We start from the raw sequence: 16,987 nt of genomic DNA, 5'->3' as shown, positions 1-16,987 counted from the left end.
TCCAATATTTACAAGCAGCTCATGCAGCTCAATATTTTAAAAAAAACAACCTGATTAAAAATGGTCAGAATACCTAAGTAGATATTTCTCCAAAGAAGACATACAGATGGCCAAGAGTCACATGAAAAGCTGCTCACCATCACTAATTATAAGAGAAATGCAAATCAAAGCTACAATGAGGTATCACCTCACACCAGTCAGAATGGCCATCATCAGAAAACCTAGAAACAACAAATGCTGGAGAGGTGTGGAGAAAAGGGAACCCTCTTGCACTGTTGGTGGGAATGTAAATTGATACAACCACTATGGAGAACAGTATGGAGTTTCCTTAAAAAACTAAATATAGAATTACCATATGACCCAGCAATCCCACTACTGGGCATATACCCAGAGAAAACCATAATTCAAAAAGACACATGCACCCCAATGTTCATTGCAGAACTATTTACAATAGCCAGGTCATGGAAGCAACCTAAATGCCCAACAACAGCTGAATAGATAAAGAAGATGTGGTACATATATACAATGGAATATTACTCAGCCATATAAAGGAACTAAATTGGGTCATTTGTAGAGATGTGGATGAACCCAGAGACTGTCATACAGAGTGAAGTAAGTCAGAAAGAGAGAAACAAATGTCATATATTAACGCATATATGTGGAATCTAGAAAAATGGTACAGATGAACTGGTCTGCAAGGCAGAAACAGAGGTATGGATGTAGAGAACAAACGTATGGACACCAAGGGGGGAAAGCAGGGAGGGGGGTGGTGGTGGGATGAATTGGGAGATTGGGATTGACATATATGCACTAATATGTATAAAATAGGTAACTAATTTTAAAAAAAAAAAAAAAGACCTGAAATTTTCTAGATTAGGACTTTCCAGAGTTTTCATTTGAGATAAATACTTAATAATTTAGTTCATTTTATTTATTTTTCTTGACTTTTAAACTCAGACATAAAGGCCAGTTAACTTGGTGGTAGAAAGCAAAAAGTAAACATTGTAGACTAAATTCCCTAATTTACAGGGTGGATTTTCAAAAGCCTTTTTTAGGTTTTATTTATTTACATTTTCCTTAAAATATGCAAAGAAAACAAGCATTATTCTAAAGTGTTATAGAAAATCAAATTGATAAAAGCATACATTTTCTCTCTAAAATATTTATGATTTACTTTTAGTTCACTGCTGATAAGAGAAGCTGAAGTTCCAGTTTGCTGTCAAGTAGGGAGATTTGGTTTTAGCATCTTAAAAAGACCTGCATAAGGGAAATATCCTCCTCACTTAAAGCAAACCAGGAGGGTTGGCTACTCTAATGTAAAGTTTAAAATCCTTCTTCCTTGTTTATTGTTTCCTTCATGTTTTCTGGATAGCCATTCTTTATGTCCTTATATTTTAAAATTCTAAGTTTTTGAAGATTCATTTATATCCTAGGTACAGTGTCTTCAAGTTTACTTATTAAGCAAGGTGGCCTTTCCTTTGAAAATAGGCATAGACTAAAAAAAACAAAACAAACAAACAAAACCCCCCAAAAACCCAGACCTCATTTTTGTAGCTCATGTCAAGTTGAGTTTAGATAGTTTGTTTTGGGAGAGGGCAACGTGATGTGTGAAAATGACAAATAAATGAATAAATAAGAAATAAGTATTTGAGAGACAATGAGGTGGGAAGTAGTGAATTAAAAAATGTCATCATGATGTTTCATGTTGATGGTGTGGCCTAGAAGTGGGGTATCAGTTTGCACTGAAATCCTTTAAATGAACATGGAGAGAACAGCCTGATTTTATTTCACTGCTAGGTTTACTTACACAGTATTTTAATACACATTAATAAATGTGTGTAGTGTTCTTCATATATTACTGAGGATTTCTTTTCTGCTGTTGGAATACTAGAATGCATACTATTAAAAATAAAATAACATTGTAAATCAACTGTACTTAAAAAAAGAAGAATAACATCAGTGTTAAAAATTGACATTTTCAGAAGAAATGAACCAAAAAATAATAGTATTTTTTATTTAAGGTCATGAAACTAATTTAAATTTAAGAGTGTTAGGAAGGAGGTTTTATCTAGAAACTGGAAAGCAGGGGATATTAATTTTTCTATGAAGCTGATCTATAGTGGGACCGGCAAGCAGTTGAAAGTATTTGGTGTGCAAGTGGTCAGTCATAAGGTAGTGAGACCAAAACTGACTCATGTCTGAAGGAATTAGAGATGACAGAAGGTCTAAAATCTCCCAACAAAACATTTAACGTTAAGCATGTATTGCTACTGCATATGCTCGTGGTTATTTTGTTTTGTTCTTAGTATTGTCACCTTGAGTGAAATAGGTACAACTTTCTAAAGAAAAAAATGCCACCCGTACTCAGTGGTCAAAAATTATAGCTTAGGGCTTCCCTGGTGGCGCAGTGGTGGAGAGTCCGCCTGCCGATGCAGGGGACGCGGGTTCGTGCCCCGGTCGGGGAAGATCCCACGTGCCGCGGAGCGGCTGGGCCCGTGAGCCATGGCCGCTGCGCCTGCGCGTCCGGAGCCTGTGCTCCGCAACGGGAGAGGCCACAGCAGTGAGAGGCCCGCGTAACGCAAAAAAAAAAAAAAAAAAAAGAAAAGAAAAAAAAAATTATAGCTTAAATCCTGGCAGTCTATATGAAAAAATGTGTGCCATCGGTCCCAGGAGGAACCAAATGGCTCAGTCAGCACAATTCATCATTACTACCGGAAAAAATAACTCAGCATGCCCGCTTTGCTCATGGTGAGTCAGTGGCGTCATATTCATATACTGACAGCACTTTTTTCTTTTTAGGAATTACCCTCTCTGTCCTGGGCCAGAGCACATGGCAGTAAGATTAAGTTAGGTGTCAGAGTTCCAAAGAGCAAAGGCTGATATGTTTATTTTAAATTGGTAATTCACTCAAAAATGTTTAGTAAGGTTTACCTTAGGTGCTCAGGTGATGACAGAGGTCAGTCTGAGATGGGTCTTAACCTTGGGGAGCTTTTGATCTTATAGAAAGTATGAAATACACTGAAGTAATTTTTTTAGCATAGAATGCAGAGTGAGTGATGAGTAATATGAAATGGTAGTCCAGGAGGGAATGAGTACTTCTGGTTGGGAGGTCTTCTTTTGTTTAATCAACAGTGTGATTACTACTGTGTTCTAGTAGGAGTTTTTAGCAAGGAGATTTAATTCTAGCTCTAATCCATCAAAAACTGATTGAACTGGAGTAACTGATTAAACTAGAATAAATGAGACACTTAAGAGAATAAGAGATGACTAACACAGTTTAAGTTTTTTAAGTAAGTCATGGTCCAATGGAGTGAGATAGACATATAACAAGTATTTAAAGCAAGATATGAGAAGTATTATAATGCATGGGTAAAGACTATAATTTTTTGCTTACGGTGTGTTATATATGCGCTTAATTTAAATACCTTTTTTTTCCTTTTTTTTGGTCAAAGCCTCTAACACTAGATTTAGTTCAAATCGGAAAATGCTCACCACACTCTCTAATAAATAAAGCTCGTCTTCATTTGTCAAACCGATAAGCCAAATCATACTTAACTTCTGGTAAGAAAAAGTATGACTTCATTTTTCAGATAAACTATACCTCCTTCCCCGAGCATCTCACTTCTGCTTTCTAATTCTAAGTTAGATGGATTGATAGATAAATAGTTCGACCTACAGTAGATAAAGGCATGGAGTCTGGCTGTGACTTAGAGGCCAGATGAACTAAGACTCCGCCTGTCTCGCTTTTGACTTGGTTCCTACAGGACTCTTTCTCCGGGCTAGAGCTCTGAACTGTCTCCGGTTGCTTGGTGATCTGGATGTTTTTGAGCCCTGAGCAGTGCATCATTGTAAGATTTGTAAAGTGGAGAAGAACAACTGTGAAAGAAAAGGGCTGGGGCGTGGGGTGGGAAGGAAGAACCAGAGTGTTTTCAAGAAGGTGGTTTTAAGAAAAAGGAGATTTGGGAATTGAAGATCTGGAAACATTCTTATAAAATTATCCATACTCCAATGCACTTTGAATGACTTTGTGTTTTGAAAATGCTTCAGAAACAACAAGTTATGCAGTGTGAGTAGGGTTTTCCTAGATGAGGAGGGTGGGGAGGAGAGACGGTTCGTGGAAAGGGAGGAATAGTGCATATCATACATAGAAAGTCTTGAAAAGAACATGCTGTCTTTATGGAAAGTAGAGATCCTCATTGTGACTTTATGATAGTTACGTCGTGGGTGTGATAGAAAGTGAGACTAAAGAGTTGATGGGGTTTGCTCTGTGAAAAACTTTGCATGCTATTATATAATTTAGATTTCACTTATGCAGGCAGAAGGAAGACACAGTGGCTTTTTAGCTGGACAGTGTTGAACGTGCAGATAATTCGTGTGGCCGAGTGAAGAGTGGAGGGGAAGATGGGACATGAGATAAGCAGGTGGACAGCTAGTTGGGAGATTTCATCCATTATGAAATGAACACTTTCCTCTCCCCACATTTCTGAAATTGGGATGCATCTGACCATTGATGGATGTCATAAATGAATTGGCAGTAATTTTTTTCTTTTTTGGAGATACATAAAATAATGATATATTTTAAGTCAATGAAAACTATAATTCAGATAGAGGTGATGTTGATCTTAAAAGTAGGACCCTCTCGGCCTTAGCGCCATCTTCGGAGAAACCTCCGCGCCATGAGAGCGAAGTGGAGGAAGAAGCGAAGGCGCAGGCTGAAGCGCAAAAGAATAAAGATGAGGCAGAGGTCCAGGTAAACTTGTACACCCATGGAGGCCACAGGAGCAGAAACAAGGGAAGCCAGAGGCCAGGGACGCTGGTACAAATTGTTGGACTGCTTGCCTACTGTCTAGAACTTGACTCAGGGGATCTGGAACATCGATGGCCGTTCTGATCGCCTCAGCCACCTTTGAGAGACCCGCCTTGCTCGTATCAAAACGGTCCCTTTTGGTCCTTTGCCCTGGACCTTTGCCCTGGACCTTTGACATACTGGACTAGTTCTATTCTCAGTTGTGGCTGAATGTAACATGTAACAATAAATCATCTCTTTTGCTGTCTTAGCTGGAGAAAAAAAAAAAAAAAAAAAGGTAGGACCTGCAAGTGGGGATAGATAGAATATAAGATCCATTTCTGGAGAAGAAAACTCTGACTGATAGAGTAAATTTGTTTTTTGACTTAGGATAAGAGGTTTCTAAAGATTGTTAGAATTTAAAGTTCAAGAATTGTCAAGGTGCTTTGGTTAAAGTCTTTTATAACTCAAATCAGTATGATTTTATGGGAGTTGGATTAATTTTTGCAGCTCAGAAAATTTTTAATGGAGAAAACATATATATGTATGCATATATGCATATATATATATATATATATATATATATATATATATATATATATATAAAATCAAGACCAGTGATAAACGGTTTCAAATATAGGCTCCCCCCTCCCACACTTTGAATATCTTTCTGTCTTTTCCCCATTCCTTGGACTTTTTCTTCTGTCCTTTCCCAGTTCTCTGTTATGTCTTAACTTTTCTTGCTTGTCCTATTTGCCTGAAAAAACAACTACCGTCACTCCAAAAGCACTATCTACCTACCTTTTAATTCCCTCCTTTTCTACCTCTCCCTTTTCCTGCTGCCCTTTTTACCCATATTTTGTGGACAGAACTGGGAATAATATATAACACCGAAGGGAGCAATTAACTGAACATTTGGACCAGGGATTAGAGACTGACTAGCTTGTGACTAACTCCTAAGGGCTTAATTTATATTAAAGCTGCCTTGAGATTCACTTTCTTCACCTGATAGCACAGGGCCAAACTCCCTAGTTTATTCAAGTCAAGGTTTACTTTTGCAAAGAATGAATAGATCGAAATAGGAAGCAAATAAGGTTCTTGAAAAGTGCCAGTTAGAAGAGTCTATCACAAAATCACACATTTTTGCTAGAATGCTTATCTCTATATATGATGATACTTGGTAATTGAATCCTGAAGAACAATCAGTTTCTTCGCACCGGGGAATCTGCAGCAGCACGACCCTTGAATAAGATAGCTGGCTTCCTAGAACTAGCCCAGAAACTCAAGCTCTCTTCTCTTTGAGACTGGATATTGGCAATTCCATTCAAAGCTGTAAGGCACTTGTCTCTGAACTGTATTCTTTTTGTTTATGTGTAAATAATGTATGTACAATAATGAATACAAATCTTAATTCTGAAAATTATATTCCCCTTGTAGTATTTCAAGTTGTTCCTTCTCTGTTAATTTCTTAGGTTTTCTTGAATTATTTTTTGGTTGGTCTCTAAAAAAAAAATTCTGTTTTGTACCATTCTGAAGCACATATTTGGAGAGATAGAGTTATTTATTAGACTTAGTATATCATTCTATTTTATACTTCAGCCACTTGCAGCCAGTATAGTATTACTGCGGAAATGGCTTATTATTTCAGTTCTGTTACGTGGAGTAGTAGGAGCTTACATGCTGGACTTCCTCCCCCAAAGAGTCACTTGCACTTTAATTGGAAAATCAAAACTGATATTTAATGGGACAGCACCATTGGGACTGGACTTTTGAGAAAAGTTGTCTTTGTAGAGTTCATATCTATTTCCAGATCTTTTCTGATTAAATGGCTGTCTTTCACAGTAGTTTATTTGCCATTGCCTGTTGTTTCCTGGCTATTAGTAAAAGGGAGTATTATACCATGGATAGATTTCACCTCTGTTAGGGTTGCCCTGTCCTGATTCTGAAGTTTAAATCTTTAATAGTTGGCCCTTTGTGAATTTCACCAAGTGCTTCCAATTCACAAAAGTGTCTTTTGATAAAGAGCCCCTTGGCAGGAAGGATTCTTTTTTTCAGATATGCATGGAGAGATTTTGTTTTGATGACTCATGAACCAAGTGAAAGAGTCCTAAGTTAAAATGATTTAAGAGATAAAATATAAAACTCCTTATTGTGTAGTGTCTTTAATCAAGGCTCTTTAATGTTATTTAAGTGTTATGTTTTTAAGCTTCTGTATTTAAGATCAAATACTTTTTATTTAAATTAAATGCCATTATTTTGTAAAATTTCTACAGACACTGTGGATGCTGTGCATTCATAATTTTGAATTGTGATTTAATTCCCGTAAGACTTTCCACATATTAGCATTTAAACAATTTTCACTCAGAGACTGAGATCTTATAGTTCTGTAGCATACTCTCTGGAGGTACATGCTGAAAGAGTAGTCTCATGGTGATTTCACAGAGAATTTCCTATTTGGGTGACTAGAGAATGCATATCATGAAAAACTGTGTATGTTCTGGCTCCCTTGAAACACAAGTATTTTAGATATTTGCTCTTTGTTTTCTTTATATATATGTTTCAGATGTACAGACTTATTGTTCAACATCTGTATATGCTACAGAGTGATCATTATCACAAGTCTAGTTGCTATCCATCACCATACAGTTGGTACCCTTCCCCCATTTTGCCTACCCTCCAACCTCTCAACCCTCTTCCCCTCTGGTAGCAACTAATCTGTTCTCTGTATCTATGAGTTTTTTGTTTTGTTTTGTTTTTTTGGATTTCATATATGAGTGAAATCATGTACTGTTTGTCTTTCTTTATCTGACTTACTTAATTTGGCATAACACCCTCAAGGTCCATTCATGTTCTTGCAAATGGCAGGATTTCATTCTTTTTTATGGCTGAGTAATATTTCATTGTGTATACATACCACATGTTCTTTATCCATTCATCTGTCCATGGTCGCTTAGGTTGTTTCCATATCTTGGCTATTATAAATAATGCTTCAGTGACCATAGGCACATATCTTTTTGAATTAATGTTTTTTTGTTCTTTGGATAAATACCCAGAAGTGGAATAGCTGGGTCATATGGTAATTCTATTCTTAATTTTTTGAGTAATCACCATATTGTTTTCCATAGTGGCTACACCATTTTACAGTCCTGCTAACAATTCCCTTTCTCCACATCCTCTCCAATATTTGTTATTTCTTGTCTTTTTGATAATAGTCATTCTAACAGGTACAAGGCAATATCTAATTGTGGTTTTGAATTGCATTTCCCTGGTAATTAATGTTGTTGAACCTCTTTTAATGTGTCTGTTGGCCATCTGTATGTCTTTGAAAAAATGTCTCTTTGGATCCTCTGACCATTTTTTAATCAGTTTGGTTTTTGTTGTTGTTGAATTGTATGAGTTCTTTTATATTTTGGATATTAACCCCTTATAAGATATATGATTTGCAAATATCTTCTTGTGTTCAGTAGGTTGCCTTTTCATTTTGATGATGGTTTCCTTTGCTGTGCAGAAGCTTTTTAGTTTAATGTAATCCCATTTGTTTATTTTTGCTTTTCTTTCCCTTGCCTTTGGAGTCAGATCCACAAAAACATTGCTAAGACTGATGTCAGTGAGGTTACCACCTATGTTTTCTTCTAGGGATTTTATGGCTTCTGATCTTACATTCAAGTCTTTAATACATTTCGAGTTAGTTTTTGTGTATGGTATAAGATAGTGGTCTAGTCTCTTTCTTTTGCATGTGGCTGTCCCGATTTCCCAGTGCCATTTATTGAAGAGACTGTGCTTTTTCCATTTTGTGTTCTTTGCTCTTTTGTTGTAGGTTGTCCTTGCATGTGTGGGTTTATTTCTTGGTTCTCAGTTCTGTTCCACTGATGTATATATCTGTCTTTGTGCCAGTACCACACTCTTTTGATTACTATAGCTTTATAGGATAGTTTAAAATCAGGGATCGTGATACCTCCAGCTTTGTTCTTCTCTCTTAAGATTGTTTTGGCTATTTTTTTGGTGTGTGTGGTTCCATACAAATTTTAGAATTATTTGTTCTAGTTCTGTGAAATATACCTTTGGCATTTGATAGGGATTGCATTGAATCTGTGGATTGCTTCATGTAGTGTGGACATTTTAACAATATTAATTCTTCTGATCCATGAGCATGGACTGCCTTTCCCTTTTTTTGTGTGTCTTCCTCAATTTCCTTCCTCAATGTTTTATGGTTTTCAATGTAGAGGTCTTTCACCTCCTTGGTTAAATTTATTCCTAGGTATTTCATGCTTTTTGATGAAATTGTAAATGGGATTGTCTTCTTAATTTTCTTTTCTGATAGATTGTTATTAGTGTATAGAAACACAACATATTTTTGTATATTGATTTTGTATCCTGTGACTTTACTGAATTCATTCATTAGTTGTAACAGGTTTTTGGTGGAGTCTTTAAGGTTTTTTATATATGATATCATGTCATCTGCAAATTGTGAGAGTTTTACTTCTTCCCTTCAAATTTGGATGCCTTTTGTTTCTTTTTCTTGCCTAATTGCTGTGTCTAGGACTTCCAGTACTATATTGAATAAAAGTGATGAGAGTGGGCATCCTTGTCTTGATAGATGGCTTACATTAATTGATTATTGAATGTTGAACCATTCTTACATCCCTGGAATAAATCCTACTTGATTGTGGTATATGATCTTTTTAGTGTATTGTTGGATTTGGTTTGCTAATATTTTGTTGAGGATTTTTTTTTGCTGAATCATGTTCAGCAAAGACACTGACCTGTCATTTTGCTTTTTTGTGTGGTGTCTTTGTCTGGTTTTGGCATCAGTAATGATGACTTCATAAAATGTGTTTTAAAGATTTCCCTCCTCTTCAATATTTTGGAAGTGTTTGAGAAGAATAGGTATTGAATCTTCCTCCAGTGTTTTGTAAAATTCACCATTGAAGCTGTCTGGTCCTGGGTTTTTGTTTGTTGGGAGGAGACATTTGTTCTTTACTTAGGAAAAGGAATTTGCATTTATTTAAATTGTTTATTATATTAAATTCTATATGCTATACAGTTTAGCCTTATTTGGTCAATTACAGCTTCAATCACTAAAGGGAGAATTCCCTTGAAAAGACCTGTTAGATGCTGAGAGGAATTCTCTTTGTTATCTTTGAAGGACCACTATTGTGATTAAAACATGAGGAAGAGAAGTTAGAATTAAATATTTATTTATTTGTTTGTTTGTTTATTCATTTATTCATTCACTTAGTTAATTCAACAAATACTTTTGAGTAGCCTTCTATCTGCTAGGAACTAAGCTAAATATTAAATGATCCATAAAGTATTTCCTGTCTTTTTAACAAGTATAATGTAGAATGAAAGAAAGACAGTTGATGAATAACTGTAGCATTATATATGACTACACGATCTGGTATATAAAACAAGAGAGGAGAATTTACAGATGATGAGGAAAGAGCCAGTATCAGACATCAGGGAAGGATTTAGTTGAATTTTAAATTATACGTAACCCAATGAGTCTCTTAAGAAATTGATGAGCATCTATTATCCTAAGAATAATTTAAATATGGTGCAAGCTTTCCTTCCCTCAAAAGTGTATTGCCTTTATTAAAAAATATAATTTATGTGTGAATATACACAAACACACATAACAGGTAAATGTCTTTCTGTGTGTGTGTGTACGTATGAATATAGAAACCTATATACCAAACCTATGCACCATATATCCAACATTAGGCTTATCAATAGGACCACATTTATTTTCTTTTTTGGAATGCTCTTTATAGTAGAACTGTTTAATTATAAAGGATTATAAACACCTGTATCTTTGATACTATGCACTGTCCATCATATAAAAACAGAATCCTACTCAATCATGGAAAGTCGTGAGGTAGTATGTCAGTTTTCATTTTTCTACCTGAAGCGATAACATTTCGTGATATCAATATTTCTCAAACATTTATATTAGAAGACACTATGACTGCAGAGGTGAATGATGTGAATGATCATGTTCTTCTGGGTTGCATGAGAAATATAGCTCTGAGGGACTTTTTAATAGGAACATATTTTGAAGTCTTAGACTTTGTATGAAAAAAATCTTGCAAGCATTTTAGTTCCTTCAAATATATGTGTTATTTCAATACAAAAAAAGGTCTAGATTGTAATTACTACTTCCTAATAACTGTAGTGCAAGAAACATGGCCATGCATTTGGAACTTTAATTGACTGATATTCTAAACTGGCGAGTTCACTGAGTTAGAACTTGTTTTGGTTTTGACAGTTGTTGAAAGGGCCTATATAGATATTCATTCATCTAGCAAAACTCTTCCCCATCATCAATATCTGCAGCCTCTGACTTTGGTCATTCTGCTACAAATGTGCAACTATCTCAAGGAAACTTTTGCAACTGAAATATGTGATTGTTTCCCAACTATCATATCAGGATATTAGGAGGTCCTGAGTTTTTAATTTTGTCACTTCTTTGGGGTAATTTTGCCTAGGTGCTGGAGGTAATAACAATTACATGGAGAAAGGAAGGAGATTCTGTGTGTGCACGCACAGCCGCGTGTGCGTGCGTGCATGTGTGCGTGTGCGTGCGTGTGTGTCTTACAAGGAGCCTGGATTCTCAGAAAGTTCACAAAAATCTGTTCACCACTTATATTAAAATCCTTCAAAGCTTAGGTTCTATATCTATATGGTTTTTTCACATAGAAAAAAGAGTAATATTATTTTAATGTTAGAATTTCAAAATTTCAGGTATTTTAACATCAATATCATGACAGTATTATATACAGCACAGTTTATTATCTGTAAATATTTTCTGTTGAGAGCAAACACAAACTTTGTATTTGTACATCACAATTTTTTCTTATTCCCCACACTCATACACAGTGGGCATCTGGAGAAAACTGAAAAGTGGAGAAAACTGAAAGTTTGATTGTCAATGTTTCTGATGTTGCAATTTGTATTTTTATGTAGTTTGACATAAAGTGCTCGCTTTTAAATCCACATCTATCTCAGACGTTTTAGAGACAAAAAGGAAGGTCTTTGTTTTCCTATTAGTATTTTATGTATAATTTCCTGTGAGTATTTGGTATATGACTTATAAAGGAATCATTGTTTTTTCTATTTTAAATTCCTCTTAACTGTCATAAAATGTATATGTTTAATATTGTTTTAAAAATATACTTAAACAAATAATAAAGTTCTTATTTGCTATGCCTGTTACTGATAAATAAGTCTGGAACCAATAAATTCTTTGAAATCCAAAGAATTCTGTATTTCAAAGATACCCAAAAGGACATTTGCAAAATGGCCAACGTTTTACTTATAAATTTTAAGTCATCTTTAGGCAACCGGGGCTTGTGGAAGGATTTGTAACCATTGTGCTAGATTGCTGGGCATTTTCGTGAGCTTAGTGCGTTTAAGGGGGTTACATTTCTTCAGTTATGAGTTTATTTATTTATTCAACAAATTTTTATTGAGCCTTTTTTAAAGTAACAGTCATTTTTCTAGGCACCAGAGACACAGTAGTGAACATATTCAACAAAAATATCTTTGTCTTTATGGAGCTTGCATTCTGGTGGGAATGTGACAGAAAAAATAAGTTAAGATATATAATATATCAAATAGTGACTTTCTGGAGAAAAAGATAGGAGGATGGGGAGTGCTGGGTTTAAAATAAGGTGGTCAGGGAAGGTCTTCCGGAATTGACATTTGGAGGAAGACCCAAGGAGGTGAGGGAATAAATAAGTGCTTACATGGGGGAATGTGTTCCAACCAGAGCATATTCTAAAGCCCTGAGGCAGCAGCATGGCTGGAGGTTCTGGGAGTCTCCAGGAGTTGGGTGGACTGGTGCCAAGTAAATGAAATGGGAGAGTAGGACGTCCAAAGAGCATTTTATGTAAGGAATGGGGTAAATCATATAACACTTGTGAGGACTTTGGCCTTGCTCAAAAGAAGATGAGAAACCATTGGAAAGCTCTAAGCATGAAGAATTAATGAAAAAGTCTTCAGAAACCCTAAGTATACTTCGTGCAGTGAAACCTCTTATTTGTAATGTTGATTAGTCCTTCTACCTCTTCCTTCCAAATTTCCTTCTTTCTTCTGAATGTTGAATTTCAGAAGACTTTACATTTGAAATATACATACATCAGATGAGCTGTGGCGGGTTTTTCAGAGTCCAATTTCAGTGATGTCCAACACAGCAGTGTATTCATCCTGGCAGAAACCAGATCTTCAGGGCTCTGGCCATGACATTTTGAAATGGAAACACAGAGACCGTAAAGCTGAGACTGTAGAAGAAGTAGCTTTTAAAGGAGATTTTCAGGCTAATACACATGTCCTGCCCTAGTTAACAGACAAAATAGGACATGCAGAGAAGAAAGCGTTAAGTGGTTTGACTAATATTTTCCTGGATTGTAAAAGAGAAGTAGGGGTAGGAGGGAATGAAGACAAAAAAATTATTCTGACCTTAAAAAATGTCAAGATGCTTGGGAATCCTCAAAAAAAAAACAGCTGGTGCAGACATAAAATTAGAGTGATCATATGTCCTGTTTATTTCCCAGGACAATCCCAATTTATGCCTCTTGTCCAGTGTAATTATTAATAGCCCCCTTTCATTCCCCAAAGTGTCCTGATTTAGACAGTAAACTAATGTGGTCACCCAACATATAAGTCCATAACCGTTTATGCTACATTTACATTATTTATCAATTATATTATTTCAAATCATTTTAGTTTTTGGTATGTTCATAATTTTAGTTTGATTTTGGGGTTATTATTAGTGTTCATTATTTCAATATTTTGTCTTTTCTTTAAATTTTTGTTCTCCTGTGGGAATAGTTCTATAGATTTGTGTTTAAAGAGATTGGAGATTGTTCCCTTTCTAGGCAATTCAGAAAAATATCCATTTTTTATTTTAGAAGATACTTCTATTTATTTTATTTAACATTTTTGACTGTTGAATGAAAGACTATTTCAGAGTCAAATTTATATATAGTTTCTGGAGTATTGCTGTTAAAATAATATTAAATAATTATATATTAAAATTGCAATGTTATATTTATGTATTATTTAAAAGCATTGAAGAGTTTTGGTTTGTGGAAGGATATTGAAGAGAAAAATAAAGGTTTCCTTTTTAAGGGAATTTTCTGGAAGGAATGCTTTTATATATGTGCCCAGATTTGCTTTGCTAATATATTTTCTCATTGGAAACATCACTACACTGTAAATATTCCTATAACATTCTTATAGACATGGCATTGTGGAGTCAGGGGAAGAGAACTAAATGGAGAGTCTGGAAACTTGAATTCTAGTTTTATCTAGTAAGTGGCATCATGATTTTGCCAATATCATTTATCCAGTCTGTGCCGTAGGGCTGGTTCTCTGGCCTAAACTAAGTCATGGGCTATTGTGTGGAGCCAAGGAGCTAATATATTTGAAAAAATTTTATAAATTATCATTTCTATCTAAATCTGAGATTGCATTAGATCTGTAGAAAAAAAGAAAGCTCTTTTAAGTGAGACAGTTACATTTCTTTCCTAAGGAAGTTCTGAACCAGTAAGTTAATTACCTCTTTCCCCTAGGGAATGAATCAGCTAATTATAAAGAGAGAGCCAAGGTCAAATTTAAGCCAATCTTTCCATTAGTCTGGGAGACTACTTAGTTTCATCCCTTGCATGGAGGGAATGCTGGAGCTAATGTGAACAGTTTGACAGATTTGGGAGCCTTGGCAAATAGACCTTTCAGAATGACTTTATTATTTTTTTGAAAATAATGTGTATTAATAGGCTGTCAGAGACACCCAAATGTCTACCTTTCACATGGAAATACTTTTTGAATTATGTGCACCAATGACCTGCATGACTGGCATAGATAATTAAATTTTAACTGTGTCTTTGCAACTAATCCAGTTTGATATCTGTGTTTCAGTGTAGGACATAGCTTTCATCAGAGATATTGGAGCAAGAAAGACTATGTTTAAATAGGCTTAAGCATATTCCTTTTTAATAATGTTCATTCATATTTTTATTGTTTGATTAAGAGTAGATCCACATTATAGACTCCTATAGTTGGCCTATCTTTGATATAAATGATATTTTTATGAGCCACATTTTCATCAGTGCAGTGAATCATCCATTCCTGGATATCTGCCAACAGATAGTCATGACCTTGGGATAAAATAACAATTGGGAAAAATAATCAGATTTCCCTATGTGACGCTGGGCAACGTAAAGAGTATAAAGGTGTGCCCTTTCCCTAGCACACACTTATTTAAATGCACAGAAATGAAGGAAAAATGAACTTAATCTTTTGTGTGATATTATTTTTAAGGACTGGAAAAACAATGACTAAAGAGAGCAGTTACAGTGTACAATTGTTACTGAGTGTATTTTTAATGTGTTTAGGGTGGGGTTGCGGGTGGAGAGAGTTCTGGAAGATCTAGGCTGGGAGATCTGATTCAGTGTGGAAATAAATTCTGTCCATTTATATTATAATGTTTTTCTCATATATATTTTTTAAATTAAATGCCACTCTCTCCTACAGTAAAAGAAAAGAGAAAGAGAGAGAGAGAGAGAAAGAAAGAAAGAAAGAGAAAAAGAAAGGAAATAAAGAAAACAAATGAACAGAAGCTTCTGAATAAGGATTGGTTTTTGGTATAGTTTGTTCTAGGTTTGGTTTTTGTTTTACTGGTCCTGCTGGTGGTGGTGCTAGTGATGATTGTGCAAAACAGTGGATTTACCTTTAAATATGAAGTATCAGAGTAAATAAATATGGATTTTAATAGTGAACATTTCAATAGGTTAAGGTTAATTCTCAACAATTCATTATTTATTTATTTATTTAGGCTGCGCCGGATCTTAGTTGCGGCATGCGGGCTCTTCGTTGCAGCATGTGGGCTCTTTGTTGCAGCATGTGGACTTCTTAGTTGCAGCATGCAAACTCTTAGTTGTAACATGCATGTGGGATCTAGTTCCCTGACCGGGATCGAACCCATGCCCCCTGCATTAGGAGCACAGAGTCTTACCCACTGGACCACCAGGGAAGTCCCTCAATGATTCATTCTTAATATTATGGTATATCATTGAAAGAAGCAGACAGGAAGTCACATAAATGATTACAAGAAAGCATTGGCTGAAAAGTATATTGAACTGAGAAAATTAAAAACGCAGTAAAAAATTTTAAGCATTTTGTATATTTTAAAATATAGAAATTTTAATAATTTACAATATTATTCTCTCAACTGATGTTCATTTTTATAAAAAGTATTCCAAAGATGTTTAATTTTTTGCCCAGTGTGTTATCCAGAAAATGCTCCTCTAAAACTAGGTCTTTGTTAATGTTAGGTGTAGAAGATGGACTTCAAGTTATCTGTGCTATTCCATTATTTAGAAAAAGGGTTTGCTGACCTACTATTTATTTTTCAACTTAACCTAATAAAGTTGTCCTGAGAACCTAAGCAGATAATTCATGGTTGAAGTATCAGCACTGTGCCTAACTGGTGAGCCCAGGAGTCTTGGGCCCTCCTTTCATCTTTGACTGTCAGTGAAAATATCTAGTAGAATTCCTAGGGTTGTATAACAGTGTGCTTGCCATAAGGGTACCCTGTTACTTCAAATGACTCCTAAAGTGATAGACATATTAACAGAGCAATGACTTCCAAATAGTCTAAAAGTTTGAAAAATGATTGTGTTGATTTAGTTTTCTAGAATTCACTTATAAACTGGGTTCCTCAGTTTAAATACAGGTTACTTTATATCTGTGAGGGAGAATGAGAAAAATCCAGTAGGGTAGATCTCTAAAGAAAACAAAAAGAAATTAAGGAATCATAGGATATCCACTTGGTTGGATATCTCCTATTTTTAAATGTGTTTTGATAGTGTTAAGAACACAATCTAGAAGAGAGAGCATGTGTGAACTTTGTATTATCTTGGCTACTGTGTAGTGACTAGTATATGCATTTGCTCTTAGAAGGAAGTGCGTTTTTGTTCCTTAAAGCAGTTTTAAAAGTTACTAGCTGATACTATTACATATTATTTTTGTACAGTAAATACGTTTGGAGTTGTAAATGTTACTGCATACTACAATGTGTCCATTCTGGTGGAATGCAGTCATTCTTAAAGGAGCCCTGAGTATGCCCTACATTTCTATGTGCCTGTTGGCGATGTTGGACTTGATTTGGTATGTAGTTTTTTGTATGTAGTTAGCCTG

General features: G+C 35.3%; 1 protein-coding gene across 2 annotated transcripts in view; it reads left to right on the top strand.

Moving 5' to 3' along the window:
- Window positions 1-16,987, top strand: part of PPP3CA (protein phosphatase 3 catalytic subunit alpha) — a 306,559-nt gene that overhangs the window by 107,288 nt on the left and 182,284 nt on the right. The window lies entirely within an intron of this gene.

The sequence above is a fragment of the Kogia breviceps genome, chromosome 6, assembly GCF_026419965.1.
Source record: "Kogia breviceps isolate mKogBre1 chromosome 6, mKogBre1 haplotype 1, whole genome shotgun sequence".
Classification (NCBI taxonomy): domain Eukaryota; kingdom Metazoa; phylum Chordata; class Mammalia; order Artiodactyla; family Physeteridae; genus Kogia; species Kogia breviceps.
Note: the sequence above shows the minus strand (reverse complement) of the source record. Positions and strands in the feature narration are given on the sequence as shown.